This window comes from Schistocerca nitens, chromosome 5, assembly GCF_023898315.1.
Source record: "Schistocerca nitens isolate TAMUIC-IGC-003100 chromosome 5, iqSchNite1.1, whole genome shotgun sequence".
Lineage (NCBI taxonomy): Eukaryota > Metazoa > Arthropoda > Insecta > Orthoptera > Acrididae > Schistocerca > Schistocerca nitens.
In genome coordinates, this window is record NC_064618.1 from 218,291,287 (window position 1) to 218,304,738 (window position 13,452).

The following is a 13,452-nucleotide window of genomic DNA, read 5'->3' on the forward strand; positions in this document are numbered from 1 at the left end:
TATCCTCTACAAATTCTTTCCGTAAATGTCTATAGAAAGTGCATGAAAAGTAGTTACGACTGTATATGAAAATTAAATGAGACTTTAAAAGCGGACTGTGACCGCTGAAAGACAGAGCCACAGGTTTCCAAAAAATAATTGTGGAATCGAACCGACTCTTTTGATTCGTCAAATGGAGATATTTTAACTCCCGTGGGAAGCCAAAATAGTTCCTTATTCACGTAGTCACTGGCTTTCTTCAAAATGTGTAAAAAAAGCTTTGTCAACAGAAGAAGAAAAATATTTTAGTTTATGAACCTAAAGTGTTAGAATGTGCTACTTTTGTAGTGTACTTACACCCTAGCACATGACAACTGCCGCAGCATTTTGAGATCTCGCGAAAAACTAAGCCACCGTTGGTAGGTGGCTGGGCGCACCTGAGCAGCTGTTCCGGCTGCCTGCGGAGATCTCCGTTCTGCCGTGATAACACCCTCAGGCTGACAGTTCGCAGTATTGTGCAGCTGACACTGTAACAACAGCTCTTGTTGTGTCGCAGCCGATACCTCCACCCGCCATCGTCTCGCTAACGCACCCTTCCCAGTGACGTCTTGCTGGTATAGCCTGTACACGTTGCGTGCTGGAATGCAAAGTTCCTATAGCTGTTGTTTTCCTTGGAAACAGATAAGACGAACTACAGTCTATACTGCTGAAATTATCTCCTGATATAAGGCTGGTTAGTATCGCTTGTAATAGCTACCAAATGAACTGCAAACCTACATTATTTTATGTGGATGAGTAGAAGAAGACACGTTTCCCTTGATACGATCTACTTCGTTTTGTGTCTGATGACAGAATGACCAAGTAGGTATCGAAATACATTCCAAAATAGTATTAAAGATATCAGAATATTTAAGGGTGCGGACTGTGACACAGAAAATATGTTAGTTGTATGAAAAATGAAAATAAAACTGGATCGGAAACGAAACAGAAGTAGAATACAAATTACTAGATGCAATGTAGGAAATCTCTCGGAAGAAAATATGAAGGAAAGCTTTACAAAAGAATTAAAATATTACCTAACAACAAAAGATTACAGCAGATGGAGACATCCGAATGAAAAGTATCCAAGAAGTAACTTATAAAGTCATAGCTAAAAGAAAACAACCTAACAAAATGTATTTTAACATAAAGTGCCAAGAAAGAGTGATGAAGCGTATAAATTCGAGAAAAGCGTGGATTCAAGAGCAGAAAAATATGACTACTACAAAAAATGACTACTATAAAATTCGCCAGAAAACACAGTGGACCCTAAGACAAGAAAAAAGAGAATACTACAACATTATGATAAGACTTGCAGAGGATGATTTCAGGCATCACAGGGCGATATATCAAAACATAAAAATACTTCCGTAAAATCGCTAAAACGAAACAATTTGTAAAGCATCAACATGGTAAAATACTGACCAACAGGAGAGACGTTCAAAAAATTTGGAAGTCGTACTTTTCACAACTACTCAGCTTCTCTGGTACACAGTCTTACTTTCAGTATCAAGAACCTTATCGCCGCTAGGCAATGAAAACATCGTAACTCCATCTGACAATGAAATCCAGTTAACTCCAGTACCAAATGTAGACAATTATGCCACATAGCCTGTTGGAACCTTCCTTCTTCGAGTTGTGCGGTGCCGCCATCTAGCGGCAATAATGAAAACTCACATCTGCAGCGATATTTCGTTTGTGCTGTAAACCTCGTATCTCCGGTAATCATCATTGTTAGTGTGCAGGGCGAACACAAGCTCCGAGATTAAAACTTTTTTGATGTGATAGTAACCTTTTCGACTGACAAACCCAATACTGCTTTACTACTACAGGTACGCGTAAGTATTTCTGGGTATTTATGTATTGTATTTTAAAATACAGAATTAATAATGACCTCGTTGAATACAATGTTGATTTACGAGTTTTTCATCGCGCTTAAAGCAGACTGCACTCGGTACATACGAGGTTTTAATTTTAGAACTTAACAGAATCCTACGAGGTGCGGCTAGAAAAAAACCGGACTGATGCTGGAAAAAACATTTATTTACAATTATTTACAATTTCATGTTATCTCCTTCAATGTACTCTCCTCCTCGGTCTCTACACCGCTCCATACGAATTTTCCACTGTTCATAGCAATGCTGCAGATCATTTTCGGTAAGTCCATACATTACTTCCGTCGCTTTTTCTTTTACTGCTTCAACAGTCTCAAATCTAGTTCCTTTCAAAGCTGACTTGACTTTAGGGAAAAGAAAAAAGTCACAGGGGGCCAAATCAGGTGAGTAGGGTGGATGATTTAAGATGGGAATGTTGTGTTTTGCCAAAAACGTCTTCACTGACAACGCACTGTGAGCTGGGGCATTGTCTTGGTGAAGGATCCATGACTTTTTTCTCCACAAATCGTTCCGTTTTCTCCGTACTCGCTCACGTAGGGTAGCCAGGACGCTAATGTAGTAATGCTGATTCACTGTTTGTCCCTCTGGTACCCAATCAATGTGCACAATCCCTTTGATGTCAAAAAAAAAAAACAATCATCATTGCCTTGAATTTCGATTTTGACATTCGTGCTTTTTTTTTGTCGTGGAGAACCAGGAGTTTTCCAATGCATCGATTGGCGTTTAGTTTCGGGATCGTAAGTAAAAAACCACGATTCATCGCAAGTAATAACATTTTGTAAGAAGGTGGGATCACTTTCAATGTTTTCCAGGATGTCAGAACAAATCATTCTTCGGCGTTCCTTCTGTTCAATTGTGAGACACTTTGGAACCATTTTTGAACACACTTTGTTCATGTTGAAACTTTCATGAAGAATCTGCCTAACACTTTCCTTGTCAACTCCTGTTAACTCAGACACTGCTCTGATTGCTAAACGGCGATCTTGTCGAACAAGTTTACCGATTTTTTCAATGTTTGCATCAGTTTTTGCTGACAATGGTCTGCCAGTGCGAGTGTCATCACTGGTGTCTTCGCGGCCATCTTTAAATCGTTTAAACCACTCAAACACTTGTGTTCGCGATAAACAATCATCGCCGTACACTTGTTGTAACATTACAAACGTTTTACTTGCAGATTTTCCTAGTTTGAAACAAAATTTGATGTTAACACGCTGTTCTTTCTGTACACTCAACATTTTCCGACGCACAGACAAAACGTCAACTACTTAAAAAAGACGCCACGGGCAGACTGAGTGCAGGAGGCAGATGAAACTCGAGCAGTAGGCGGAGCGAGAGTCACGTGACAGGCCACGCGACTTTCAGCCTTATTGCATTCGTTTTATTGTTTCACCAGTACTAGTCCGGTTTTTTTCTAGCCACACCTCGTATACATTCTACAGTAACTATTTTGTTTTCAGCTTTGGGTAAAAAGAGTAAATTCACTCGTCACCTTGTGAAACAAGCCAACAACGGGTCATATTGTATAAAATCACCAGAAGAAGATTCTAGTCAGGTTCCTCCTTGTCCTGCACCAAAAGAACGAGTAGACCTACAAAATGAAGGTAAACAGTGGTTTATATTGTTGTAACTTCAAGTAAGATCCTTGTCTGAAAGTTGAGGTGATAAAATTATTTAAATATTATTGATGACATTATTGTTTACACTACAGATAACGCGGAAAAAGAAGCCAATACAGAGGCGAATTCCACTTCTGAGGTTGAAAGTCTTTTCGAACACAGCAGCGAGGATGATATCTCTAGTGGCAGTAGTGATGTGTATGATCCAGGAAAAAACAAAAATTACCATTGCAGTAACAACAGCACGGAAGACGACGATGACGAAGTTCATGTGGGAGTAAAAAGTACCAAGCAGCGCCGTAAAAGGAAAAGCAATCAATCACTTCAAAGTTTGCAGAAAGAAAAACGTATGAAGGAACAGGATTAGTTAGGAATGCAAAAAGATGAGTTTGGCAAAGAGAGACCAACAATGAGCAGAAGTAGGAGGGAAATGAAACCACGATGTACTTGTAAACATTCTTCCTTAAATCGGAACAAGAATTGCAAGGATATTACACAAGAGCAGAGACAGCTAATACTTGAAAATCCGTTTGTATCGACTGTTTTACCGGTAACATTACATGATGTGAAGCATTAATTTTTAGAAATAAAGGTGAAGGAATGGAGGCTAAGAAAAAATGAAGAATAAAGAGAGTTGTACGAACAGCTAAAATTGCCAAAGTGATAAAGAAGACAAAGTGAAAGTGCACAGGTCATATTAGCAAGAATGACCGAGAATAGGCTTCCTAGAACTGGATTCTACAGAATAATAGCTGGAACTAAAGATGAGGAAAACAGAAAATTATGTGTCGAGATAATATCCGTGAGGACACTGCTTGGATGAACATCAATATCAAATTGACAAACACAGTACTTGACAGAAAAAAATGGAAGAGTCTCATATAGCAGGCGTATGGTCGATGACGCCCTTCCCACATGTAAAATGGACTAGCTGGTCTGCTCATTAAGGACGTGTGTTCTTTTTTGACCTTTATTACAGTCTTTTCATCTCTGCGTAAACTGAACTCTTTACCGTAGTCATACTTTTGTTCCTTGTACAACGTTTCCCCACCAAAACTCCCTCCATGACCTAATGTCTGCTCTAGAATTTCGTGCTCTCGTGGTAGTGGACAATGAACAGCCATGGAACACTCCGTCGGTAAGTCCATTTCCATCTAATGGGACGTGCCAATACAAAGAGTTGCAGAATTTTGGCAGCGGAAAATATGCTCGCACATCAACAGGAAGCACTTCATTCTGCAAACTCAAATGTGTGCTGAAGGTTAACGGCACCGTTTATCGTCGGTCAATTTTGTGGAGAATAGTCCTGTGGGTCCTGTTACTTGTATGGCCTTTGGTAAACGCTATAAGAGACTTCTGCGCACGAACGTCATTCCAACCCTGTGCATGTAGGATGGGTTGTATGCATCCGCACATTGCACAGTTGGTGAAGCAGATGTTGCAGAGGCATTTTGGACATGCTAGAATTATCATCCGTCATTCCCCGTAGTCCTTGCCCTTCACATCAGTTGATCTTAATCAGTGTGACTACTGGCTGTGGGGTTATTTAGAATATGTTGTGTTCAGTGCCTCGATTGCAAAGGTAGAGTTATTTAAGGCACGCATTGAGAAACGAGTTCTGAACATGAGCCTCAGACTCTCCAAATTGTTGTGGAACATGTTGTATCTCGATTTCAAATCGCGTCAGGAAACAGTAGACATTGTAGTGAACATGTCTTGCGTTATTCTCACGAAAGTTAAAAACCGCTTTCAGTTGTGCTTGTTATGCGGATTTTAGCCTCAGAACAATTTAAAAAGGAATACATTGTTGTTTTTTATACGGTTTTTGGCCTCAGGACAACAAAAATCCAATTTTCCGTGTGATGTGCATCGAAATTGCCGTCCTGGATGAATTTTCGGACAATTAGTGAGAAGTGAAAAGTAGAATAGCTCAAGCAAAGGCTGCTTTTAACAAGAAGAAAAACATATTAACATCTAAGAGCATCAGCCTTGAAATCAGGAAAAGATTTTTGAAATCATATGTGTGGAGTGTGGCATGCTATGGGTGTGAAACATGGACTCTCGGGACAGAGGAAGACCAGAAGCTAAATTCTTTTGAAATGTGGTGCTATAGACGCATGCTCAAAATAAAATGTATCGACAAGGTCACAAACGAAGTGGTTCTGGAAGGAGCAGGTGAGAAGAGAAGCTTCTGGAGTTTCATTGTTAAAAGAAGAGTGCAATTTACAGGCCATCTATTAAGACATAAAGGACTCCTGAGCACAATCATAGAGGGATATGTCGAGGGAAAAAGACCAAGAGGAAGACCACGACTGAGGTACATGGATCAAATCGTGAAAGATGTGGGATGTAACACCTATAAAGAAATGAAGAGAAAATCTGAAAGACGCACAAAATGGAGACAAGCTGCCATTGTAGCTGTTGCAAACCAATCCTTGGATTGACCACTACAGAAGAAGAAGAAGTTCCACACATGTTGAATGCCAAAACTTGTGTGGACATACACATTGCACAATACAATTGTTTTAATGTGCAACTCACACCATATCCATCATATTGTTATTCATCTGTCATTTGTAGCCTTACAGCTGTAAAATTTTCTTCAATTTTCTTTTTTTTTGTTTTGTTTCCGTAACGTTTCTATCTTCCTCAATAACATTCCGTTCAAATTTGAAATCTTTCTGAGCACCGGTTCCTTTTTCTCTTCAGCATTTTGTATATATTGTGAAGCATCATTTAAAATGGCTAATTCGTGGCAGGGGTACCTGCAAAATGACAGTGAAATCACCGATTTTTGTTACTGCTCACTTTTGTGCAATCAACACAGAAGACTGTTCAGTAAGACACTATCAGGACAAAATAACCAAATATATTAATAGATAAATGTGTTTGTTTTCAAGACTAGAAATTATACGAAGAGTAAAAGAAGCTGAACTTAATGTATTGATCTGCTCAGTAACATGCTTCTTCCATTTCAAGTTTACAAAATGCATACTCCCAATAATTTGTAGCGGTTTACACTGATTACTATCTGTTGTTCTTGTGATACATCAATTACTGGTATGACTGTGTGTATTGTAAAAAACTGAAAACAGCGTGTTTCTGCAAAATTTAGAGGTAGTTCATTTTTTGGACAACCATTTAGTAAGTCATTGAAAAACATCATTAACAATCTCTTCTGTCGCTTTCTCTCTAATAGGACTCCTGCCTTCAAAAGGTAGATATCAGCCTGATGAGCGGTAAATAGAATGTCTCTCATATACATATAAGGAACATGAGTGGACCCAAAAGTGAACGCTGTGTGCCTTCTTTCCAGTCAAATAAACTTTATCTCCTCTGAACGTTGTCTGAATTATTAAGCATAAAGTTTTGCCTTTTCTTAAGTATAATTGAAAACAGTTGTTTGTAAAGCCATCTTTCTTCTGAGAGAGTAATATCAACTACGCAGTCAGACGCCTAATAAAGATCACAAAAGGCAACAACTGGTGACATTTAATTATTTAAGGCTTGTAATATAGGTTGTGTGAATGTATAAACAGTATTATCAGCCGAGCAACCCTCCTGGAATCTCAACTGCGATGTGCGAGGTAAACGGTTTTGTACTTATATGTGTACCTACTTCTAAGTAAATTTTTTCGCATATTTTGGAAAAAGATGCCAATAATAAAACTGGACGACAGTTATTTAAGTTTCTCTGGTCACCTACCTAAAAAGGTGTTTGGCAGTGGTATATTTTAACCTGCCTTGAAAAATTCCCTCATTCAGTGATGTATTACATGAGTCACTAAGAACATTACTTATTATGTTAGAACAACTTTTCAGAATTCTGTTTGGTATTCCACCAGAATCACACGAGGATTCTTTAGTACATATTGTATTACTTTTAGTGAAGGAAGTTACTTGAAGATTTTTCATACATTCTCGTGTGTCTTAGACTGAGCCAATTTATCCCACATTTTGTTATCGCACTTAGAAAGTGATTGTGAAAAGCATTAAAAGCATTTTGTAAATTATAGGCCGCAATACTGTCATTTAGCTAATTGTGAAGGTACCTTGTCAATTGGCATACTTTCCAGCCTCCCTTTACGCAATATCACGAATACTTTTATCTCATTGTCTGCAGTACTGAGCTCTGTCAGGACGTGCGTATTTCTGGGCGTTTTAATCACTTACTTTACGGCATTACATACTCTTATGTAGAATGCAGGGAATTCGGATATTATCTTGTTCTGGCTTTTATATGAATTTCATATTGCGTCTTATGTGAGATTTTAATTCCTTCAGGTGTCCAATATTTACTTGTTTTTCTAATGGATGGACGTTTTGCACAACTTTTTATGAAAACTGGGATCAAATATTCACACAAATGAACTGGTGGTATTCCTATCTTGCTGCAAACTGACGGAGTTCACAGAGATGAACCAGAATACTCGAGCCATTGCACTTGAACTAACTGTACCTTACAAAATTGTTTGACGTTCATGAATAATTCCAGTGCGGGTTAGCTACTACAAACAGCATAGTGAACGCATTATTGTGGCCAAGATAGACACAAAGCCCATGCCTACTACAGTAGTACAAGTTTATATACCAACTAGCTCTGCAGATGATGAAAAAATTGATGAAATGTATGACGAGTAAAAGAAATTATTCAGGTAGTGAAGGGAGACGAAAATTTAATAGTCATGGGTGACTGGAATTCGTCAGTAGGAAAAGGGAGAGAAGGAAACATAGTAGGTGAATATGGATTGGGGGGAAGAAATGAAAGAGGAAGCCGCCTTGTAGAATTTTGCACAGAGCGTAACTTAATCATAGCTAACACTTGGTTCAAGAATCATAAAAGAAGGTTGTACACCTGGAAGAATCCTGGAGATACTAGAAGGTATCAGATAGATTATATAATGGTAAGACAGAGATTTAGGAACCAGGTTTTAAATTGTAAGACATTTCCAGGGGCAGATGTGGATTCTGACCACAATCTATTGGTTATGAACTGCAGATTGAAACTGAAGAAACTGCAAAAAGGTGGAAATTTAAGGAGATGGGACCTGGATAAACTGAAAGAACCAGAGGTTGTAGAGAGTTTCAGGAAGAGCATAATGGAACAATTGACAGGAACGGGGGAAAGAAATACAGTAAAAGAAGAATGGGTAGCTTTGAGGGATGAAGTAGTGAAGGCAGCAGAGGATCAAGTAGGTAAAAAGACGAGGGCTAATAGAAATCCTTGGGTAACAGAAGAAATATTGAATTTAATTGATGAAAGGAGAAAATATAAAAATGCAGTAAATGAAGCAGGCAAAAAGGAATACAAACGTCTCAAAAATGAGATCAACAGGAAGTGCAAAATGGCTAAGCAGGGATGGCTACAGGACAAATATAAGGATGTAGAGGCTTGTCTCACTAGGGGTAAGATAGATACTGCCTACAGGAAAATTAAAGAGACCTATGGAGAGAAGAGAATCACTTGTATGAATATCAAGAGCTCAGATGGCAACCCAGTTCTAAGCAAAGAAGGGAAGGCAGAAAGGTGGAAGGAGTATATAGAGGGTTTATACAAGGGCGATGTACTTGAGCACAACATTATGGAAATGGAAGAGGATGTAGATGAAGATGAAATGGGAGGTAAGATACTGCATGAAGAGTTTGACAGAGCACTGAAAGACCTGAGTCGAAACAAGGCCCCGGGAGTAGACAACATTCCATTAGAACTACTGATGGCCTTGGGAGAGCCAGTCATGACAAAACTCTGCCATCTGGTGAGCAAGATGTATGAGACAGGCAAAATACCCACAGACTTCAAAAAGAATATAATAATTCCAATCCCCAAGAAAGCAGGTGTTGACAGATGTGAAAATTACCAAACTATCAGTTTAATAAGTCACAGCTGCAAAATACTAACGCGAATTCTTTACAGACGAATGGAAAAACTGGTAGAAGCGGACCTCGGGGAAGATCAGTTTGGATTCCGTAGAAATGCTGGAACACGTGAGGCAATACTAACCTTACGACTTATCTTAGAAGAAAGATTAAGAAAAGGCAAACCTACGTTTCTAGCATTTGTAGACTTAGAGAAAGCTGTAAGTAGGCTGTTTAGGTTTTTTTATTAGTAACGCCACCTCTGTATGAAAATCACCGGCTGTGCCGTGTGCAGTCTGTGGCTGCTTTGCATTGTTGTAATACTCAACCATTGTAGTGTTAGGCAGCTGGCTGTGAACAGCGCGTAGCGTTGGGCAGTTGGAGGTGTGCCGCCAGCAGTGGTGGATGTGGGGAGAGAGATGGCGCAGTTTTGTAATTTGTCATGATATCAAGGTAAATACATTGTTTGTTCTCTATTAATATCTTTCATTTGCTAACTATCCCTATCAGTAGTTAGTGCCTTCCATAGTTTGAATCTTTTATTTAGCTGGCAGTAGTGGCGCTCGCTGTATTGCAGTAGCTTGAGAGCGAAGATTTTTGTGAGGTAAGTGATTTGTGAGACGTATAGTTTAATGTTAGTCAGGGCCATTCTCTTGTAGAGAATTTTGAAAGTCAGATTGCGTTGCGCTAACAAAACATTGTGTGTTGAAAGTCAGATTGCGTTGCGCTAAAAAACATTGTGTGTCAGGTTAAGCACAGTTGTAAAAAATTGTTAAAAGGGGACGTTTCATATGTCGACCCTTAGCCGAGGATACCTCACTGGAATCTTCTGATTTTTTCTTATAGTTTGTGTAATTAGTGTAGCTTTTGTTTATTGCTAGCGCGTAATTGTAGAGAGATTTTCCATTGTAGTTGTAGTTTTTCATTGTTGTACAGTAAAACAGTTGTGGTATGCATGTAGATTTGCACCAAGTATTTCGCAGCTGCAATTAACTAGATATTATTTTCAGTGTTATGTTAATGTGTTCTCTTATTTTTGCTCTTCAAATTGAGTTTTTCTGTGTTGTCGTGTGAAATACTGTGACAATAATGGCGTGTGAAAAACGTAACACTAGGCTCCAAAGTAAATTGAGAAATGACAGTGAAGACGAAAGCAATATGTTAGCGCCGCAGAATAATGAATTAACTAATGTTAATAGTAGTAATTTGGTAATTGCGCATAGGGAAATGGAGCGGGTTTCAAACAATGGCGTGGACAGTGAAACAATTAGTGAAGAGGGAAGCATTATCGATCGATCGGTCGGCAATAGCTCGGCTCAGGAATCCGAAATGACGCGACACGATCTCGCAAATACTGTAGATTCAGGTTTTGGATCCTCACCGTTTTCTCAAATAAGTCAAGACACATTTTCTGCTTGTCAAAATGTGAATGTTTCCGGTGCAAATTCACTGCCGAAAAGCACTGAGGAACATGTTCCAGACACCAGTGCATTGTTATTACAATTAATACAACAAATGGGACAAACACAACAAAAGCTTCAAAAGTTAGACACAAAGGAACAAAATCTTCGAAAGTTAGACACAGTGGAACAAAATCTCAAAAAGTTAGACACCACACTTGAACAAACACGTGAGGATTTAACTAATGAGTTACATCACATTGAATCGAAATGTCAAAAAGTCTGTAATGACGTAAAAACACAAATTTGTGAGCATTTCCAACCTATTTTTTCGCGTCATGAAAATGCACTACAGAATCACGAAGCAGCCATAAAAGAACTGCAAACTACTGTTCATGAAAATCATGAGACCTTGCAAGCTAAATTTGACTCAGTTGCATCTACCGATTCGGTTATGCAACTTGCAAAAACTCAGGAAAACTTGAAGGACACAGTAGATTCGATTTCAACACAAATGGACACTCTGAAACTTGGTTCAGAAAAACACACTGAGGAAATGTGTTCACTATCGGAGAAAGTAGGCGAACTTTCGGATCAGGTCACTAACTTATCTACAAAGGTAGATGATGATCTGAATGACACAACACCTGTAGCCTTCACTGACACTGAAGAGTATGAGGAAATTGGAAAATTCAAACAAAATCAAAATCGATTCAATACACAGTGCAAAGGAGAGGTCCGCGAATTACAGGATCAGCTGACACAGGTAATGCAAGGGTTACGTATTTCAGAGGACACTCGCGCCCCAACACGGGAAGAGGGACTTAGAAATACGGAACAGCCACAAAATAATAACACAGGGCATTTCGGAAGTTATGAAAGAAACTGGCAATGCGCACCGAATTTTGAGATGGAACGGCCGATACGACCTAACAATGACCGATATGCTACTCGCCGACACAATGATTTTTACTATAAGCTGTTGAAAAAAAAAAAAAAAAAAAGGGGGGGGAGGCAGAATGACTTCAGACGCAACAGTTCGGCGCGCGGTTGCGATTCCGGGAGAAATTCTCCACCACATGACCGACAAACAAGAAACTATGTAAACTACCGACATATCGACAGACCTGAATTTCATCAGAACTGGCGGGATTGTAACAGAGCTGGGCCCTCTCGGCAAGGCGAATTTGTGGAAGTTCGGTCTCCGAATCCCATTAACGACGCGCGCCAACAGGGAAACGGACAGTGACCCGCACCGCAAGCAGACACCTGCGCCGGCTGGCTCCGAGAAAAATAACATAGACGCTAACCTTGAAAAAAAAATTCCAGTATTCTTTACCGACTTATACCGCATTCTGCACCACATTTCACATGTAAAACCGTTTATTGAAAGATAACCTGTTTTTTTTTAATGCAACATTTTGGTTTATTTGAAAATACATTCTGAATTTAAAGTGCTTTCTGAGGGATACCAGATGACACAGAGGTTAGTTTATGTGACAGCTACACGACTATATCACGACGCTACTAATGTGTGACACAATTCACCTTGTTGCTTTGCGGTGTATCTGTTTTATATCTGCACAGTTTTTCTGAATTCTTCTGGAAAGTAAAACATATTTTAGTAGTAACTTTTGTGGCATAGCAACAATGAGGCAGCCTTTTCCGTAGCACAACAATACGTTACAGTACAGTACTTTCTTCATCACAACAATAAGCGTAATAACTAAGATATCTATACGCAAAGCATTTCACTTTTGTTTAGCATGAGGTAAGTACATTGACTTCTGCAGAACTTAGCTTTCGGAGGACGATAACTACGACACTTCCACAGAGATTATGTTGCGACAAGACGCACAGTTTAGCGCTACAGTACACGCTTCTGAGTGATTAATCTTATACTTAAAACACTTACTTTTAAAGATTTTTTAATTACAAAGAAGGTTTTCCGTGATACATTTCATTCCATTGCTGTAATCTGTAACACCTGAGGGTATAATTACATTAATCCTCAGGGGGGTACACGTTTACTTTGTGTACCATGTGTGTGGCAACCACAAGGAACCCTAGCTAATATGGTATTTGCTTATACAACTTTACACATCGGTACCATATTTCTCCAACACAGTATTACACAGCTATCAGATCATTTAACTGAGAGAGACAAACATTTTTTTTACTACGTCAGTGACAGATGTTTACGTAATTACACAGTTGAATAACTTCATACGTATGAAATTGTATTTTGTCTGTACTTTGTAAACTGTTCATATTTTTTCGGAACCATTGTGATACAATGTGAGCTTTGAATGATGTGTTTGGTATGGAATCATGATTTTAAAGTACGTTTGAGGCAGATGACACTTTTGAAATGAGCAGAGAATTTTTTTTAGGTTTTGAAACTATTGGAGGAAGCTACGACGATTTTGAGATTTGACTGAGGTGTTATGATGTTATTTTTTACGACGACGATGTGTATTATGTTGTTGAGGTATGTTTATGATTAGTAAGCTAATGTTATATGAAGAATTTGATTATGCTATGTATCTAATGATGAAGTATTGAAGAAGCGTCGACGAATTTGTATATGTGTAATAAGGTAAGGAGTAATGAGTAGCGGTTAGGAACTCTGCCTTGTGAAGACGTATGTTGGAAACCGAGAATCGT